The 18,805-nt window shown below is 44.8% G+C and overlaps 1 non-coding gene across 1 annotated transcript; it reads right to left on the reverse strand.

Moving 5' to 3' along the window:
• Nucleotides 1-13,048: 13,048 nt before the first annotated feature.
• Nucleotides 13,049-13,161, reverse strand: SNORA62 (small nucleolar RNA, H/ACA box 62). The gene has a single exon (NR_036674.2). It is a non-coding gene; the product is annotated as a small nucleolar RNA, H/ACA box 62 (small nucleolar RNA).
• Between the last annotated feature and the right edge of the window lie 5,644 nt (nt 13,162-18,805).

Genomic DNA, 18,805 nt, shown 5'->3' on the forward strand with positions numbered 1-18,805 from the left:
ATATCCTTTGGCAAGGCATAGGCCATTTGTCCATACTTTGTACCCAGTGCCTGCCATGGTGCATTGGCACAAAGAAGGTGCACCATCAGTATTCACTGAACAAAAGGAAGAATGAATGATGCCTTCTTCAAGCTCACACATTACCTTGAAAGCTTGCTAACGAAATACCAGACTCTCTTCATGGGCACAGCTTTATCTGTTAAGCTATAACATTACCTGTGCCCATGGGTTTCTTTTGATCTTGCTTGTTTTAAACTTGTGAATCATCTCAGAATAACAAACACACACACAGAGCAGATGAAAATTCATCACACCAAACAGATGTCATATTCTGGACTAAGAGCAAATCATAATATAAATAAGTAAATATACTGAATAACACAAAAAATTCTAAATATAAACAAATTTAATGTAAATACACCCTATGGGTTTGCCTAGAAAGAGTGCTAACATATGAACAGTGATGTATCACTTTTAATTGCATGTTACTGCTCCTTATATTCCTCATTCATGCACATACTCGTATGATGCTTTTATCTGTCAATATTATGCATAGATAATAATATTTTCTAGTTATATTAATTTCACAATTAATCTAAACACTAAATTGTTTTGGTTTGTTTTTACTGCAGGGCGAGTGAGGTGGTTTAAAATGTCCCATCTTGACAGGCTGGGATTCAAGTCCAAGGTGGAGGCTAGGGGCAGGACGGTGAAGCGTGAGGCCCCTGCTGCTGCCTCTAGTGCGCGGTATCCAGTGGGCATCCGGTGCAGGAGGAGACAACTGTGAAAGGGGAATACCAGTGGCTACAACGTTCCCTACCATCCCAGCCACCATGGCTATTCAGCCGTGCACCATTCTTCTAGAAAGTAGAGTCAAGTGGTATCCCAGACCCCTGAGTGCTACTGGCTACACTGGGTCAACCACTGTGGGCTCTTCAAACTGGCACTGCCTCTTCTTTCTGGTGGGCCAGCCGCAAGGTGGCAGGTGACAGCATCGCCGGTCTGATCGGGTGGCTTACCAGAGTCACCTCTTTTGTGTTCCCTATTTTGAAATTCAGCTGAGTCCTAAAGACTATCTGGGACAGATAACCATGATCAACTTGCAGTCTGCTGCCCTGTAAGACAATCAAGGACTAAATGTTTGGGTCCCCAGCCCGAGCCCTAACCCGCTACGTGACAGTACTTGGAGATGGGGCCTTTGGGAAGTGACTAGCATCAGCCGAGGCCTTGCGAGTGTGGCATTCCTAACGGGATTTGTGCATGTGGAAAAGGAGATACCAGAGAGTGCACCCTCCTTTTCCCCTGTTGTCTCTTTCCCCCATGCCAGAGTAAGAATTTGTGAGGACACAGCAAAATGGGTGACTTCTGCAAGCCAGGAAGAGAGCTTTCCCCAGTAACCAAGTAAGTCAGCACCCTGATCTTGGAGTTCCCAGCCTCTAGAACTATAAGGAAGGAATTCTGCTCTTTAGGCTGCCTGTACTATGCTATTTGGGAACCCCAACAGGCTAAGATGTATTTTGGTACCCAGATATGGGGCACTGCTATAATAAATAACAGATCATGTGGAAATGGCTTTAGAACTGGGTAATGGGTAATGGGTAGAGGGTAGATACACATTAGAAAAACGGGTGCTGGGACCAGCGCTGTGTACAGTGGGTTAAGGTGCCAACTGCAATTCTGGCATCCCTTAGCAGTGCCAGTTCAAGTCCTGGCTGCTGCACCTCTCACCCAGCCCCCTACTAATGCACCTGGGGTAGCAGCAGAAAATAGCCCAAGTGCTTGGACCCCTGCCACCCATGTGGGAGACCCAGCCTCGGCTTTTGCACCATTTGGAGGGTGAACCAGTCTATATCTCCCTCTCTATAAATCTGTCTTTAAAATAGTTAAGTAAATCTTAAAAGAAAAAAGAGATATAGATGTTAAGGGCCACTCCAGAGAGGTCTCAGATGAATGAGTACCATGTTATTGGAAGTTGGAGAAAAGGAAGTATTTGTTACTATGTGGCAAAGAATTTGGCTCAGCAACATTCTACTGTTTAGTGGAAGGAAGAAATTGACAGCAACAAAAATTGGATATTAAGCCAAGGAGATTCATAAGCAAAGTGTTGAAAGGGTGTTTTGTTCCTTCTGATTGCTTATACTAAAATGAAAATGGTGGAGATTAATTGAAGAACGAATTTTCATTCCAAACAGAATCAGAACTTGAAGACTTGGGAAATTCTCAGCCTATCCAAGTTGCAAAGAAATTGAGAAATCATGGTCTGCAGAGAATACCGAAGGTGTGGCTGAGCTGTCACTCAGCAAGGAGTTTATAGTGAAGTGGCTAGAGATGGGATGAAATGAAGGAAGGACGGGAGACTTGTTGGCTAAGGCGGGGTGGGTGACAGAGCTATATGAGTGAAAAGAGGAAAGTTCTCCAAGAAGAGGAAAAATGCTGCCAGTGATGCAGCGACCATGAGGGCCACCACTGCCCATTGCTTGCATGAGGATGCACTCTGTACTGTGAGTCGTGGGTGTAACAATCTGTATCCACAACACAGCATCACACCGAGCAGATCTGCTCAGTTCCACCTCTCCTCCTCCCTTGCCTTCTGCTGAAACCCTTCCAACTGCTGATGTCTTCAAACTTCCTCCAGTTTGTTGCCTTTTTCAGAGTTGCCCTTTTTTTTTTATTGGACAGGCAGAGTTAGACAGTGAGAGAGAGAGAAACAAAGAGAAAGGTCTTCCTTCTGTTGGTTCACTCCCCCTACCCCCCAAATGGGCACTACGGCCAGAACTATGCCGATCCAAAGCCAGGAGCCAGGTGCCTCCTCCTGGTCTCCCATGCGGGTGCAGGGCCCAAGCACTTGGGCCATCCTCCACTGCCTTCCCGGGCCACAGCAGAGAGCTGGCCTGGAAGAGGAGCAGCCGGGACTAGAACCCGCACCCATATGCGATGCCAGCACCGCAGATGGAAGATTAACCAAGTGAGCCACAGCACCGGCCCTAGAGTTGCCTTTTCTAAAGCAAAATATTATGTCATACCTTGGCTGAGAAGCCTATAAAACCAGCTACCAAGGCATTCAACCACAGAGGAAAGTATTATTTATAAATAACAAAGGTACATGTCACTTAATAACAATGTCATCCTGAACGAGCAGCAGTGACACGTGGTTGAATAAAACCATTGATGTGGGGCGTACTGAGTAAATCACTCAGTGTGGAACACAAAGCAAATGTTGACATCCGTGTGGCACCCAGACGAGACAGAAGGCTTGACAACCTAACTATCATGGAGAATCCGTGCTGTTAGCGGAGTTCCTCTTCTGCTGTGAAAAAGCCTTTTAACAACCTGGTGATGCAGAAGGGTCACCACAGAATGCAGAACCAACTTACTTGCTGATCTGGAACCTCAGCCACACTCCCAGCTTTCCCCCTTTTCAACACTGTGGCTGACTCTTCTGAATTATATGTGCACGTTTATTTCTTCTACTGGATCTCAGGTTCACATTGGGAGTTTCTTTTTATTTCTCAGTGCATGGCACACCAGTGAGTGAGCAGTAGATGTCTGATAAAATGCACATTAATAAACAAAACATGTATAAAATGGTCTTCTTTTGCTTTTTTCCCTCCTAAATTTTTCCCATCAACCTGACCCATTTATTTGTGAACATGAAATTTTCAAACTGCAAATTTTTTAGAAGACATTTTAAATAATAATATGTCCATGGCAAAAAAAAAAAAAAAAAGGAGGAAAGAAACCAAATGAAACAACATAAGAAACTATAAAGGTGGAGGTGGAAGAAGGTGGAAGCTGAAGAGGATGCTCTAGTGGTGGTCTCTGACAGAGACCCCGATTTGAATAGTTATTCATGCGCCAAACCACCTTCCCAGGAGTCACAGAAACCAGGTGAGGGACCACAGCCTCGTTCTAGAAAAATAATAGGAAAAGCGCACTAACAAAGCAGGCAGGAAAGAACTGCCCACATCTGCCGTGCCTCAGCAGCAAGCAGCGCTGTGTAGAGCGATTCCTTGCCTCCAACCCGAGAAAGAGACAGGGAATTAAGCCCAGCCATCAGACTCGAATTCCAGTGTGAGGCTCGCTGCGCCCAAAGCCGGACAGGGCCCCGCAGCCCTTGCACCCAGACCATACCCCAGGCTGAGTCTTCAGACCCCCTTTACCCAGGCAGCCACCCCCATCTCAACCTTCGGCAAGCATAAGATCTGGACTGAGGTCACTGTGGAGCAGCACAGCAGAGGGAACATAAGACATGGCTTTGGTACCCAGAGCCAGCCCATCACTGAGACCCAGCACCTGCTAAAGCCCAAAGGCTTCTACCCCAAGCCAGTGCTCATAGGCAGAGCTTCTAGGCTTGCCCTGGCATCAGGCTGAAACCTATACCCTAGAGGACTGAACATGTTTGGGTGTGCATCACATGGGTTTAGAATGTCGCTCCCCTCCCCCCAAAATCCATAGGGACTGGGTCATTGTGAGACCCAGGTATGGCGCAGCTGCTGCCTACTGGGATGACTAAAGGGATTTCTTTACCACTTCTCCAACAAGCTTGGGCCGACAATAAGGAACCACAGAACCGTGTCTTGGGACTTAGGGCCATTCTGATAAAATCCAACATGAGGGCAGATCCTATGGTCTTCATTCCCAGGCCAATGCCTATGTACAGACAGAGTCCTGGAACTGCTGCAATGCCAAGTGGAGTCCTTTGTTCCCAGTGGGTTGATCCTATATCCCAGCCAGCATCCCCTGTGGATGGCCAGAGTGGCCTTGAACTGTTAGTCCATCTTGTCAGCAGACAGACCATATAGCAGTGGGACCTTTGGTCCTGCCTTTGCACGTGCTGGTCTTGGCAAGCCACGGATGCAGGTGTAATGGAAAATGACAGCATTGCTGGCCACAGGACCAGGCCTCTCGCCTAGCTGGCCCCAGGAAGAGGTTTGCAGGGCCAGATGGTCTCTTTTGACATCCTTGCCGAATCTACTCTGAAGGACTCACCAGCTACAGATGTGGACTAACCTTGGGCTGGAGGCATCTTCTAGGAGGCAATAGGGACAACGCACCTAGGGCACACCTGCAGCAAACTTCATCTTAGGGCACCATCTACTGCTGTCATAGCGTGAGTGTGTGCAAAATAATAAAATAAAGCAGACTGCTTAGAATTTCCAGACGGACAGTCAAAAATGAAGCCAGTCTGCTAGAACTAATCCTTCAGCGAGTAGACAACAAAATATGCCAACAAGGGACACAAACTTTCAGGGAATCGTGACCTCACCTACCAAACAAAAATGGTGCCAGAAAGCAACCTCCTTGGGACCGGAATTTTCAAATGCTCAGATGAATTAGAAACAGCTATTTAAAGGAAACTCGATGAACTTCAACAGAATAAATACACATTAGTGCTCTAACAGAGGGCCTTGACAGAGAAATGGAAATAATTCAATGTGTAAAACAGAAACCTTTCAACTGTAAAGCACACAAGGCAAAATTAAAAACATGATCGAAGCAATCAGTAGCAGAATGCATCACACCAAAGATTCAATGAGCTTGAAGCCAACCTATTTGAAAATACACAATGAAAGGAGAAAAAGGACAAAGAAGAATTTTAAAAAGCTCACAAGAACAGCATGAAAAGAGCAAAAACATGAGTTACTGGAATTCAAGAGGGACTTGAGAATGCTAAAGGGGTAGAAAAAATATTCTAACAGATACGGGGCCGGTGCTGTGGTCTAGTGGGTAAAGCCGCCACCTGCAGCACCAGCAATCCGCATGAGCACCGGTTCAAGTTCTGGCTGTTCCACTTCTAGTCCACCTCCCTGCTAGTGTACCTGGGAAGGCAGCAGAGGATCGTCGAAGTCCTTGGGCCCCTTTACCTGCATGGGAGACCTCAAAGAAGCTCCTGGCTCCTGGCTTTACATCACCCAGCTCTGGGTGTTGTGGTCATTTGGAGAGTGAACCAATGGATGGAAGATAGTCTTTCTCTCTCTTTCTCTCTCTCTCTCTCTCTGGTTTTCAAATAAATAAACAAGTATGTCTAAAAACTATTCTAACAAATAAAAACAGAAAACTTCCCAAATATCTGAGAGGCTCAGAAATCAACAGTCAGGGGAGCTGGCACTATAGCTTAGAGAGTAAAGCTGCCGTCTACAGCACTGGCATCCCATATGGGCACCAGTTCAAGTCCCAGATGCTCCACTTCCAGCTCTCTGCTATGACCTGGGAAAGCAGTAGAAGATGAACCAAATCCCTGGGCCCCTGTACCTGCATGGGAGACCTGGAAGAAGTTCCTGGCTCCTGGCTTCAGATTGGCCCAGCTCCAACCATTGTGGCCATTTGAGGAATGAACCAGCAATGGAAGATTTTCTCTCTCTCTTTCTGCCTCTGCCTCTCTGTAACTCTGCCTTTAAATTAATAAATAAACCCTGTAGTCCTGCAGGGAGTGGGATGACTCTTACACAATACAGAAGTTAAAAAAAAAATGAAAACCCTGCCATCCAAGAATACTATACTCAGCAAACTCAGCAAAATCATCCTTTAGATACAAGGAGAGATAATGATACTTGCAGAAAAATGAAAACTGAATTGACTCAACACTACCAGACCTGTCTTATAAAAAATGCTAAAGGGAGTTCTTCAAAATGAAAGAAATGCTAATAAATAAGAAAAAAATCAAGTGTCTGAGGCCTGCGGAGTGAAAGACACAGGAGGAGAACAAAGTAAAAAAGAATCAGAAGAAGAAAGCTAATTGTTGAAAGTAACTATGTGAATAAATTCAGAATATGCTAACACTGTGAACATGCTGCCTAACTCATATCTTTATGTATGCAGCCTAGTAAACAAAACAGTCGAGAATAATAACAACTATGTGAATATGTTAAAGAGCAATATAGAAAAAGGTAAAATGGGACATAAAAATTAAAAATATGTGGAGGACTAGAAGTGCAGAGTCATTGCTAGTGTTTCCCATCTCTTTCTTTATGTTTCTTTACCTATCTATCCACAAAATGAATATAAAGTTGCTATCATTTCAAAATATCTTCTTTTAACATGTTGATGTTATCAGTAAGCCTCATGGTAACCAAAGCAAAATTGTGTAATAGAATTACCAATTACAATGAGCAAGGAATCAAAATACACTTCTAGAGAAAATCACTTAGCCACAATGGAGACTGTGAGACTGATAATAAAGAAACTACAATAAAACTAGAAAACAGTTACAAAATGTCATAATCTATTTAAGGTACTACTTGTTATCTATCTTGATCTATCTATCTATCTATCTAATATTTGTTATCTATCAAGTATTACCTTAAATGTAAATAGATTAAATTCTCCAATAAAAAGAGTAACCAGAGTAAGTAGATTATTTAAGAGATACCCAACTGTATACTGCTTACAAGAAACTCACTTCACCTCCCAGAGCATTCAAAGGTTGAAAGTGAAATAATGCAATTAGATAGTCTATGCAAGTAGAGCAGATGGAAGCAGGAGTTCCTATATTAGATGAAGCAGACTTTAAAACAAAAGCAATAAAGAGACAAGGAGCATTACTAAACAATGGTAGCAGATTCAATTACACAAAAGGAAAAAAGTAATTGTAATTAAGTACACATCAAACAAATGGCTAATAGAAAATCCAAAGCAAATATCAATAGACCTAAATGGAGAGATAGATGTCAGTAAGACAACAATGGAGCCTTTAACCACCACTTTCAGAAATGGGCAGATCATTCAGAGAGAAAATTAGCAAAGAGATAGTACAGTTAAACTGCATCCCAGAACACTTGGACCTAACAGACATCTACATAATGTTCCATCCAACAGCTTCAAATTACTCATTCTTCTCAATGGCATATGAAATGTTCTTCAGGATATATTATATGGTAGGCCAAAAAGCAATTCTAAACAATTATTTTAAAAATTTAACTCATATCAAGTCCCTTTTCTAAGCAAAATGCAATAAAAGTAGAAATAAATAACAACAACTACCACCTTTGGAAACTACATAATACATAGAATTTAAACAAATTACTCCTGAACAACCAATGGATCAAAGTTGACATTAAGAAGGGAAAAATTGTTCCTCAACTTAATACCATTGGTTGAACTCTTTAATTAATACACAATTATTCTAAGGCATTTAAATTTAACTGAAAAGTGATCCCTGTTAAATATAAGAGTGGGAATAAGAGAGGGAGGAGAAGTACAGTTTGGCACATACTCACTTGGATTTACCCCTAATGGTGGAGTTAGAAACATGCCAGGGGATTCCAATTCAATACCATCAAGGTGGCATGTATGTACCAATGTCATCTTACTAGTCAAAGTGATCAGTTTAAGTTCATAATTGATCATAATGATAGGATTAAGTGTCAAAGGGATCACATAAAGAAGACTAGTGTCTGCTAATACTAACTGATAGAATTAAAAAGGAAAAAAACAATCCAACATGGGAAGCGGGATACACAGCAGACTCATAGAATGGCAGATGTCCTAAACAGCACTCTGGCCTCAGAATCAGCCCTAAAGCCATTCGGATCTGCCTGAAAAGCCCATGAGAGTATTTCAGGCATGGAAAGCCAAGACACTCTGGCAAAAAAAAAAAAAAAAAAAAATCCCTAAATGAAAGATCTCTGTGAGTGAGATCCAAGTGGAAAGAATGGGCCATCAAAGAAGGAGGTACCTTTCTCTGAAAGGAGGAGAGAACTTCCACCTTGACTATGGCCTTGTCTAAATAAGGTCAGAGTTTGTGAACTCAAGAGGCTTCCATAGCCTTGGCAACTCATGACTAGAGCCTCGGGAGATTACTGACGTCATAAACAAGAGTGTCAATTTGTTAAGTCAACAACAGGAGTCACTGTGCACCTACTCCCCATGTAGGACTTCTGCCTAAACAGACCAACAATGAGTAGCAAGATTTAATCCATATTTAAAAATATCCTATCAAAGAAATGCTCAGGGCCAGTTGATGTCACTGCTTTGCCAGCAAACATGTAAAGAACTTACACGAATTCCTCTTCTTAAATTTTTCCTAAAGCTATGAGGAGAGAATTCTTCCAGACTCATTCTACAAGGCCAGAATGTATTCTGGCAAATCCTTTTATCTGAACATTTTTTTGTATACTTCACTTTGGAAAAAGTCTGACATTATGGGCTGCTGTTTTCTTCTTGATTCAATCATGAAACCATAGCACACAATTCTTTGAGAGCTTAGCTATGTATATTGAGTAGAGCAATGACCCCTATGTAAGACCAGTGGACAAACCTTACTACAGAATAATTTCAAATCCACATTCTAATTTTACACTTCTCCATTGGAAGTTTTCTATAAAATTTTTTAAAGATTTTTTATTTATTTGAAAGGCAAAGTTAGAGAGAGAGAGAGAGAGAGATCCTCCATCTGCTGGTTCACTCCCCAGATGGCTGCAAACAACAGCCTAGGATGGGCTAGGCAGGAGCCAGAAGCCAGGAGCTTCATTGAGGTCTCCCACATGGGTTTAGGGGGTTCAAGCACTTGAGTCATCTTCTGCTACCTTCCCAGTCCATTAGCAGGGAGCTGGATCAGAAGTGGCACAGCTGGGACTCACACTAGCACCCATATAGGATGCTGGCATCACAGGCTGTGAATTTACCCATTATGCAGTGCTGGCCCTGTCTATAAATTTTTCTAATTGCAAAGGTAAAGTAAAAATCACTTTAGCACATCCCACAAGTGAACAAAGCCAAGGCAAAATGAAACAGTATACAGCAAATTCTATTTACTTTTTGCCATTTCACTACCAAGACAATGAGGTGTAGAACCAGGCTGCTTCCTGGGGGTTTAAGGATAACAACAGACACCTGAGCCTCTGTATTTGCAGAAAACCCTTTTCTTCAGAGCAGGAGACTTGCAGGTTCCCAGGCACCAGACACAAGGTGTTTTCCCAACCTTGAGTGACACCCAGATACTTGTCATTCACAACAAAAGGAGAGTTTCAATGTGTTCAGGCAAGACAGTAAACAGAGAGCCTTTTCACAAATGAACAGAGGTGGCTAAGGACTTAGGGTTCAACTCATTTAACCTGTTACCAGAGCCATACTCTCTCTTTTCTCATTGTACTCATTTTCTAAGCCATATTCTGCAATCACTGTGATGGGGTGAACTGGTCAGCCATTGTTTCTGTATTCATGACTATAAATCCAATCTCCTGTAGCTACATTTATAAAAATCCAGTGTGTACTTTGACAATTAATAACAATATTTGAGCTACATGGGAAGTTAGTGACATTATTTCTTAGAGTTTTACTGATAAAATTCAAGAAATACACCAAAGGCATACAGTTGTAAAATGTGGCTACAACAGTTACAAAGGAAGCTTTGAGGGAACTGTATATAAGAAAATATGAGCAAGAACTAAGTGATAGAAAACATTTCAACATTGTTACAGGAAATCAGTGTAGAAAGAGCAAAGATTGAACTACATGATTTCTAAGTGATGCTCTATAATGCTTTTCTGTTCAAGAGGACTTTAGAGAAAGAATAAGACTTAGCTCTGTAAAAGGATAGCTGAGATTCGTGCACATTAATGCAAGGGGAAATTCTGGCCTGCAGCATAACCAAGAAGAACAAAGTGTGCATCTTTGTGTGTGTTTGGAGGAGGAGCAGGAATGTTGGCTGAGAATTGTAAAAGGATGTCAAAGTCAGGTCATGAGTGCTTAATTTTTGGACAGAGCAGGAGCAGCTGGCAGGAAACAATGGTTATCCAGAGCCTGAGGTTGAAACCGAGATCAGAATCTGAGCTATCTGACCACAATGAGCCAATCCAACGATGTCACACCCAAGCCTAACCTTCGTTCACGATTCCTGATTCCTCACAGTATGCCGATAAATGCAAAGTACCAAACAGCGTTCTACAAAGCCCTCCACGCTATGGGGACACGTTATCTTAGACAACCTGCCCTGCTGCCATTCCCGACTTGACCGGGACCCTGTCCCCGCTGTGGGCTCCCATTCCTCCACATCTTCCCAGCATTGTTTGTACAACCTGATTTCTCATCAACAAACATCATGCAAACTTGTTTCCTTCAAATGCAACCTGAGAATGCTCCTGGGAGAGGTTTTGCGACCTTGTACATGCTGTGGATCCAACCCCCTATCATCAGAGGTGCTCAGCCTCAGAGACCGCATGACATTTAGGTTTGTATTTGTATTTGGCTTTGAATGCAAGTCATACACTAGAAATGTTAGGTAGGAAGTCAGAAATGAGCTCATGTGTGTATGACAAAGGCCTAAGGAATTGACATCTACAGCGGTCCCACATCCGCATCTCAAAGTCATCCCGATAACCTTCCAGGTGCAGCCCAGTATCTGCACTTCAAACATCCTGCCCGGATCCTGATCTTCCTTCTGTCCTGCCCCTTCTACACGATAACCATCCTTCCTCTAAGGCGGGACGACGCCAGCCAGGCTTCCCCTGTCTGATAACTTCAGGGGGAAAACTCAGAAAGGAATTTTTCATATTTACATCCAACAAGTCCTTTGTTTGGGAGGAGGAGTAGGAGAAGAGGCGAGAAGGCAAGACCCATCCCCTTAAAAACCCTGACCTGAATGTAAACCACACACTCTCTCTCAGGTTCTGTCTGGAGAGGTGCCCATCCGTTTTTATGGATGTCCCTACCCTAATAAACCTTGCTACTTTGGTTTCCACTGCTCTCTGTCTCACGCCTGAATTCTTTCTTGCACGAAGATGAGGACCCTTTGCTGCTCCACTAACAGAAAGAGGTCTGTATTAATCATCACTGGCACTTCAGTGAGAAAAGGGGGGCGGCGTCCCTGTGTTCTGCAGAGGAAAAGCCCTCAAAGGCAGGACCTCTGCCTCCTGCCAGGCTTGTGGCACCAGCGGTCCTCATCATGAAAACCCGAGTTGATGCCATTGCATCAGCACTGCGTAGTGAGCTGTCATCTGTGACTGATTCTTAAGATTTCCTACTAATCCTCAGGTTTGTAAAAGTTGTCATTACTTCTTCAGCACTGTAATGTAGGCATTATTTTAAAATATTCATTGTTATTAAAAAAAACAATTGTGAATAGAAATTGATCACTGGGACTAGTGAGATGGCATTGGTACATGCCACCTTGATGGGATTGAATTGGAATCCCCTGGTATCAATTTCTATTCACAATTGATCATAATGATAGGACTAAGAGCCAAAGGGAGCACATAAACAAGACTAGTGTCTGCAAATACTAGCTGATAGAATAAAAAAGGGAGAGAACGATCCAACATGGGAAGTGAGATACACAGCAGACCCATAGAATGGCAGATGTCCTAAACAGCACTCTGGCCTCAGAATCAGCCCTTAAGGCACATGGATCCAGCTGAAAAGCCCATGAGAGAATTTCAGGCATGGAAAGCCAAGACACTTTGGCAAAAAAAAAAAAAAAAAAAAAAAAAACCTAAATGAAAGATCTCTGTGAGTGAGATCCCAGTAGAAAGAACAGGTCATCAAAGAAGGAGGTACCTTTCTCTGAAGGGAGGAGAGAACTTCCACTTTTTTTTTTTTTTTTTTCAGTCTGTAGAAACTGATGTTTATTTTCCATCAACCTCATTTCCATGTTTGTGTGAGAGCCCGTGACAAGCAGCCTAAGACCACTCAGTGGTTGTTCCCACCCACTCGGTGGCCTGGGCAGTGGGCGCTGCAGACCAGTCTTCAGTGGCGGGCTGAGCACTCCAGTCCTCAGTGGGGAACTGCTGAATAGGCACAGAGGGCACCTGCACGCCTTCGGACCAGTCAGCAACCTCGGGCTGAGTAGCAGTGAACTCGGGCGCTGGGGCCGTCCATTCACCCTGAAACTCCTCCTTGGTCACAGCTTTTTCAGCGGCGGCCTGCTCTTCTTTTTCAATCTCTTCAGGATCTCTTTTTAGAATTTTATTGCAGGCCTCTGTTGGTCAGAAAACTGAGAAGCCACTGCCAGAGGTCTAAGTAGAGCAAGAAATAGGAAGAAAGGCGGAACACGCAGAATGTCCTCTAAGTGCTTTCATTTCTAACAGCTGTGAGGCATGTAGCAAGTGTCACTATCCAACTCCACTCATTGGGCCGGGACCCTTGTGGTGTCAGCGAGAAACTTGCCTCTCATGTAGCACACTACCTACACTTGCGAGTTCATGGGCCAATCAGTGGCCTCCAACTCCAAGCTCTAACAATGTGCACGAGAACTTCCACTTTGACTACAACCTTGTCTAAATATGATCAGAGTCGGTGAACTCAAAAGGCTTCCATAGCCTTGGCAACTCATGACAAGAGCCTAGGGTGATTACTGATGCCATAAACAAGAGTGTCAATTTGTTAAGTCAACAACAGGAGTCACTGTGCACTTACTTCTCATGTAGGATCTCTGTCCTTAATGTGCTGTACATTGTGATTTAATGCTATAGCTAGTACTGAAACAGTATTTTTCACTTTGTGTTTCTGTGTGGGTGCAAACTGTTGAAATCTTTACTTAATATATGCTAAACTGATCTTCTGTATATAAAGAGAATTGAAAATGAATCTTGATGTGAATGCAAGGGGGGAGGGAAAGGGAAAGGGGAGGGTTGCGGGTGGGAGGGAAGTTATGGGGGGGAAGCCATTGTAATCCATAAGCTGTACTTTGGAAATTTATATTCATTAAATAAAAGTTAAAAACAAAACAAAACAAAAATAAATAAATTATACAGGAGACATTCTAAAGAGTGAAGAATACATAGTAAGTCAACTCTTAATGGTTTATAAGTACAGCTCACGGGGTATGGATAATTAGTGATCAAGTAACGCATAAGACATAGGAGAAAGCATGACATATGTGGAAATATAGGGAGTAAATTACTAACTTCCTAGATATGCCAAAGACAGAATTCACAGCAGATACAATGAGAAAAGGTGCTGTTGACAGTTAGAAAGACACGTAAAGATCAGTTCCTGTCTGTGATACCCTTGGGCTGAGATAACACACATTGTAATCCCACCCTGGGCCCACCTCTTCTCAACCCAAGAATCACAATAAAAAGTGGCTCTGCCTAAGTGCAGTAAGCTACTTTAAAGGGTGTGTAGAAAATGGAATTAAGGGGTCGGCACTGTGGCACAGCGGGTTAAAGCCCTGACCTGAAGCTCCAGCATCCCATATGGGCGCCAGTTCAAGTCCCGGCTGCTCTTCTTCTGATCCAGCTCTCTGCTATTGCCTGGGAAAGCAGCAGAAGATGGCCCAAGTCCTTGGGCCCCTGTACCCATGTGGGAGACCCAGAAGAAGCTCCTGGCTCCTGGCTTTGGATTGGCACAGCTCCAGCCATTGCGGCCAGTTGGGGAGTGAACCAGTGGATGGAAGACCTCTCTTGCTGTCTCTACCTCTCTCTGTAACTCTTTCAAAAAAATAAAATAAATCTTTAAAAAAAAGAAAATGGAAGGAAGACATAAGCTTACTTTTGTAGAAATGTTTTTAAGTTCATCCATTATTTTTTTCATAGTAGACATTTTCCATCAAAGTATTACAGCCCCCTTAGATTTGCCTCTGTTTATTTTTAAAAAAATTTTAATTTAGCTAGTTTTTAACAGATTCAATATAGCTCATAGACACAAGTCTAGCAACAATGATATTCCCTTCCTCCCTCCCCTTTGCCTTCCACCCTCCTTCCTACTCCCTTTCTCTCTCTTTTTGTAGTTTTTGAAAGAACACATTTTAAATTTACATTACAGTAAAAAGGCTTAGTGCTTCACTAAATAAGGAGTTTAACAGGTAAAAACCAAGAAGACCATAGTTTAGTGGGAATGTAGTCAATGGCTATGCCAATAACTGAATGGAAAAATGACCACTTCACCTACATACAGTAAATTTTAAATAGTCACAGATCATTAAACTATAATAGCATAATATTCTTAATCACTGGTTTGACAGAACAAATTTTACAAAACTATACTTGCAACCATACTGATACACACATGCATTTCTTTCTCTGTCTCTCTCTCTCTTGCTCTCTTTTTTCATTTTCGCTCCCACATATAAGGGAGAACATGTGGTATTTGTCTTTCTGGGTCTGGCCAATTTCACTTAACCTGTTGTTCTCCAGTTCCATCCATTTTGCTACAAATGGCAGAGTTTCATTCCTTTTTACAGCTGAATAATGTTCCATTGTGCATATATACCAGATTTTCTTTCTACAGTCATCTAATGATGGATACCTTGGTTGATTCCAAATATTGGCTGTTATGAACAGTGCTTCTGTAAACATGTGGTACAGGTATCTCTTTGATACAATGTGTTCAAGTCTTTTGGGTACAAACCCAGTAGCTGGATTGCTGGATCATATGGCAAGTCTATTTCTAGTTTTTTTAAGAAATCTCCACACTGTTTTCCACAGTGGCTGCACCGATTGACATTCCCACCAGCAGTATGTAACTATTCCGCTTTGTCCATATCCTGGTCAGTATCTGTTACTCTCCGTGTTTCAGATTTTAGCCATGCTGATAGGTTGCTCTCCTGTTTCTGAACAAGTGCACCCATTGGCCCCAGATTGCTTCCATTAGCGGTTAAAAAAAAAAAAAAAAACCTTTGCTTTCAACTACTTGAAAGGTAGAGAGAAAGAGAGACAGAGATCTGTCCACTGGTTCACTCCCCAAATCTCTGTGACAGCTAGGGCGGGGCCAGGTCAAACCCAAGAACCAATAACTCCTTCCAGGTCTCGCACATGGGTGACCATCACCTGTTGCCTCCTGTGTTGCCTTAGCAAGAGCCTGACTGGAAGCAGAGGTGCCAGGACTGCACAGCACTCCAAAACAGGACGCCCATGTTCCAAGCAGAGGTTCAACCTGCTGCACCACAACGTCCATCCTCAAACCTTTGCTTTGTGATTCTCAAACACCTCATCAAAATCTGGGGAGCCTGGGGGCAGAGTAACACGGTGGCCAATAAGACCCTTCAGTGATCACCCCACCAATGAAGACACCGATTTGAACACCTTCTCCCACACCAGTCCACCTCAGTGAGTCCAGGGAAGCCAGGTCAGAGACCGAGGTGCCCGGTGTCAGTGTGAGAAGAAAGGAGACACTGAGAAAGGCGAGAAGGAAAGAGCTGTCCTGCTGCTCCTTCTCCACCTCTGGGCAGTGCATGGTGGGGAGAGATGCCTCTCACTTGGGGAAGAGGAAGAATTAAAGCCTAAGTCTCAGGCCTGCCTATGGTGTGGGGCAGAGCGCTATGGTCCGTTCCCCAGGCCATGATGCCTGGACCGAGCCTCTGGAACCAGTTTGGCAGGTGGCCAAGACACTGCCTCCAGCCCCCTCCTCCAAGCTCAAGTGGCAGAATGTGGAGGCAGAATCCACCTGCCAAGGCGTGAGACCGGAAGGCACACCCAGGAGATGCTGCAGATACAGGGTGGCCTTGCAAAGAAGGGAGTGAAGCACTCAGTGTCTGCTCTTGTGTCTAAGGCCCTTCCTGAACCAAGGACACTTCACTCAGTGGCAAAGGGTAAGCAGGAGACCCGCAGCGGTCCCCATGCCCACCTCAAACACCTGAGGCATTTGCAAGTGGAAAACCTTGGGGCCTCAGGCCAGTTTGGGCAATGCTGGGATGCCACACTGCTGCATTGCCCCAGGGAAAAAGCCCAGCACGCTTTGTGCCTCCCCACCCAGGCTGGCGTGGCACGAGACCCCAGCCTCACAGGGCCCTGTGAAGCAGCTGCTCCTAGCAGCTCTGCAGACCCAGCCCTGTGCACTAGCCAGGAGACCCCACCCAGCCTCCCACGGCCCAAGAAGAACTGGATGGCACACCCTGAGTGGCTCAGCCTGCAGAAGGCCCCCAGAACACAGCTGGGCAGCCCCGTCCTGCCTGCTGTCCCGAGAGCAACTGGTTGACCCCATCCACGCTCCCACCCCTGGACAACCGGCCCCAGGCAGCTCAGCCCACAGCAGCCCAGGGAGGCAGATGAGCAGCCCCAGCCACCCACAACTGCAGGGGGCACCTGGGCAGCCCCCTCTGAACGGCTGTGCCCAATGAAGCCCCTAGGAAAAAAAAAAAAAAAACAGGGTGGCCTCGTGCACACGTCTGTGGTTTCAAGAAGCTGTTGGACAACGTATTTTTAGAAACTGAGCCAGTGAATGCCCTGAGAAGCAGAGGCCTGGACTCGTCCACCCACCCTTGCTCTTGGGAACTAGCTGGGCAGACCTCCCTGATCAAGCCAATTCACACTGGCCCCAGGAAGTTACTTACGTGTCCCTTGGACACTGGGTATGCTGGTGCAGCCTGCCTTCATGCATCGAGGGCCCCCCACACAATACAGCCCCACCGAAGGTTCCTTCAACCCAATTGGCAGTGCCTTTTTTTTTTTTTTTTGACAGATAGAGTTACAGAGACAGACAGAGAGAAAGGTCTTCCTTCCGTTGGTTCACCCCCCAAATGGCCGCTATGGCCGGAGCTACACCGGCCCGAAGCCAGGAGCCAGGTGCTTCTTCCTGGTCTTCCACGCGGGTGCAGGTGCCCAAGCACTTGGGCCATCCTCCAGGCAGTGCAATTCGAAGCCTCCTCAGCCTAGGCCCCTGAGACGTGTAGACATCACCAACGCTGCTGACAGCTGAAGAAGTGGCGTGAACGCGCTGCTGAACACCCAGAATGAAAGCTGATGCAGCATATCCCACCAGCACCCTAGGACACATCAGCACAGAAGGTCTACTATGACAGCCACCCTAGGAAACTTGTCGCTCCCCCATTCACGGAGGAACAACACAGGACCCTGAGCTGTTCTTTTGTCTGCTCGGCCCTTCCCGGGTTTGCTGCTGGTCCTTCCCGGGTTGGCTGCCGACCCCTCCACCTCCGTGGAAGGGCGGTTCCCCCTGCCACTTTCCCCGGTTCCGCAGGGGAGCGGCACACTGCCAGCCGGCTCTCTCGGGGGCTGCTCAGGTGTTCCTTCAAATGTTCCTGGTGCATGTTGTCTCTCTCCTCCTTTATAGTCCTCTTCCACCAATCCCAACTCTGCTACCCACATGCCAAGCACGCTGCTCTCCTCCAATCAGGAGCAGGATCAGCTCCTGCAGCTTGTCAAACTGATGAGGCAGCTGCGTAGAGGTTGTTTGGTCTCTTTCTCCCAGCGCCATATTGTGGGAGAGCAGATGCATAGAATAAGTCTTAATTCCAGTAACTTAGTCTAGTCCGGGTTGCTCCCCACAGAAACTGTTGCAAGCGACTTACCTACCAGATACACCAATCCAGTGCCGGCACAAGAAGCACACAAAAACACAGTAACAAACCTCCAAAGGAACGTGACTCTGTAGCAAGAGACATCATGCATAAATCAACGACACAAAATAGTTTAAGAGAAACACAGGGAGATGCAAGAGAAGACAATTCAATGGCCTCAGGAAGTCAATTCCCATTATAAATGAGAAATTTTGTAGAGATAGAGATGCTAAAAATGATTAGAAATATTAGAATTAAGGACCTCAGTGAATGAAATTAAAATACAGCTGAGGGATAGGCATTTGGCCTAGCAGTAGGAATCACAGCTGACACATTGCGTTCTGTACTGGAGTGCCCAAGGTCAACGCCTGGCTCTGGCCCTGATTCCAGCTCTGTGCTGATGTACCTCCTGGGAGGCAGCCAGGCATGGCTGAAGTGGCTGGATCCCTGCCACCCACAGGGAGACCAGGATGAGTTCCCAGTTCCTCCTTCAGCCTGGCCGAGTTCTGGCCATTGCAGGCACTTGAGGGGAGTAAACCAGTAAGCAAGCGCTCTCTCTCTCTCTCTCTCTCTCCCTCTCTCTCTCTCTCTCCTTTTCCTGTTTCTTTGTCTTGCAAATTAAAATATACAGTTGAG

Source organism: Oryctolagus cuniculus, chromosome 9 (assembly GCF_051225735.1).
Source record: "Oryctolagus cuniculus isolate XC-2025 breed Fujian yellow rabbit chromosome 9, ASM5122573v1, whole genome shotgun sequence".
Taxonomy (NCBI): Eukaryota; Metazoa; Chordata; class Mammalia; order Lagomorpha; family Leporidae; genus Oryctolagus; species Oryctolagus cuniculus.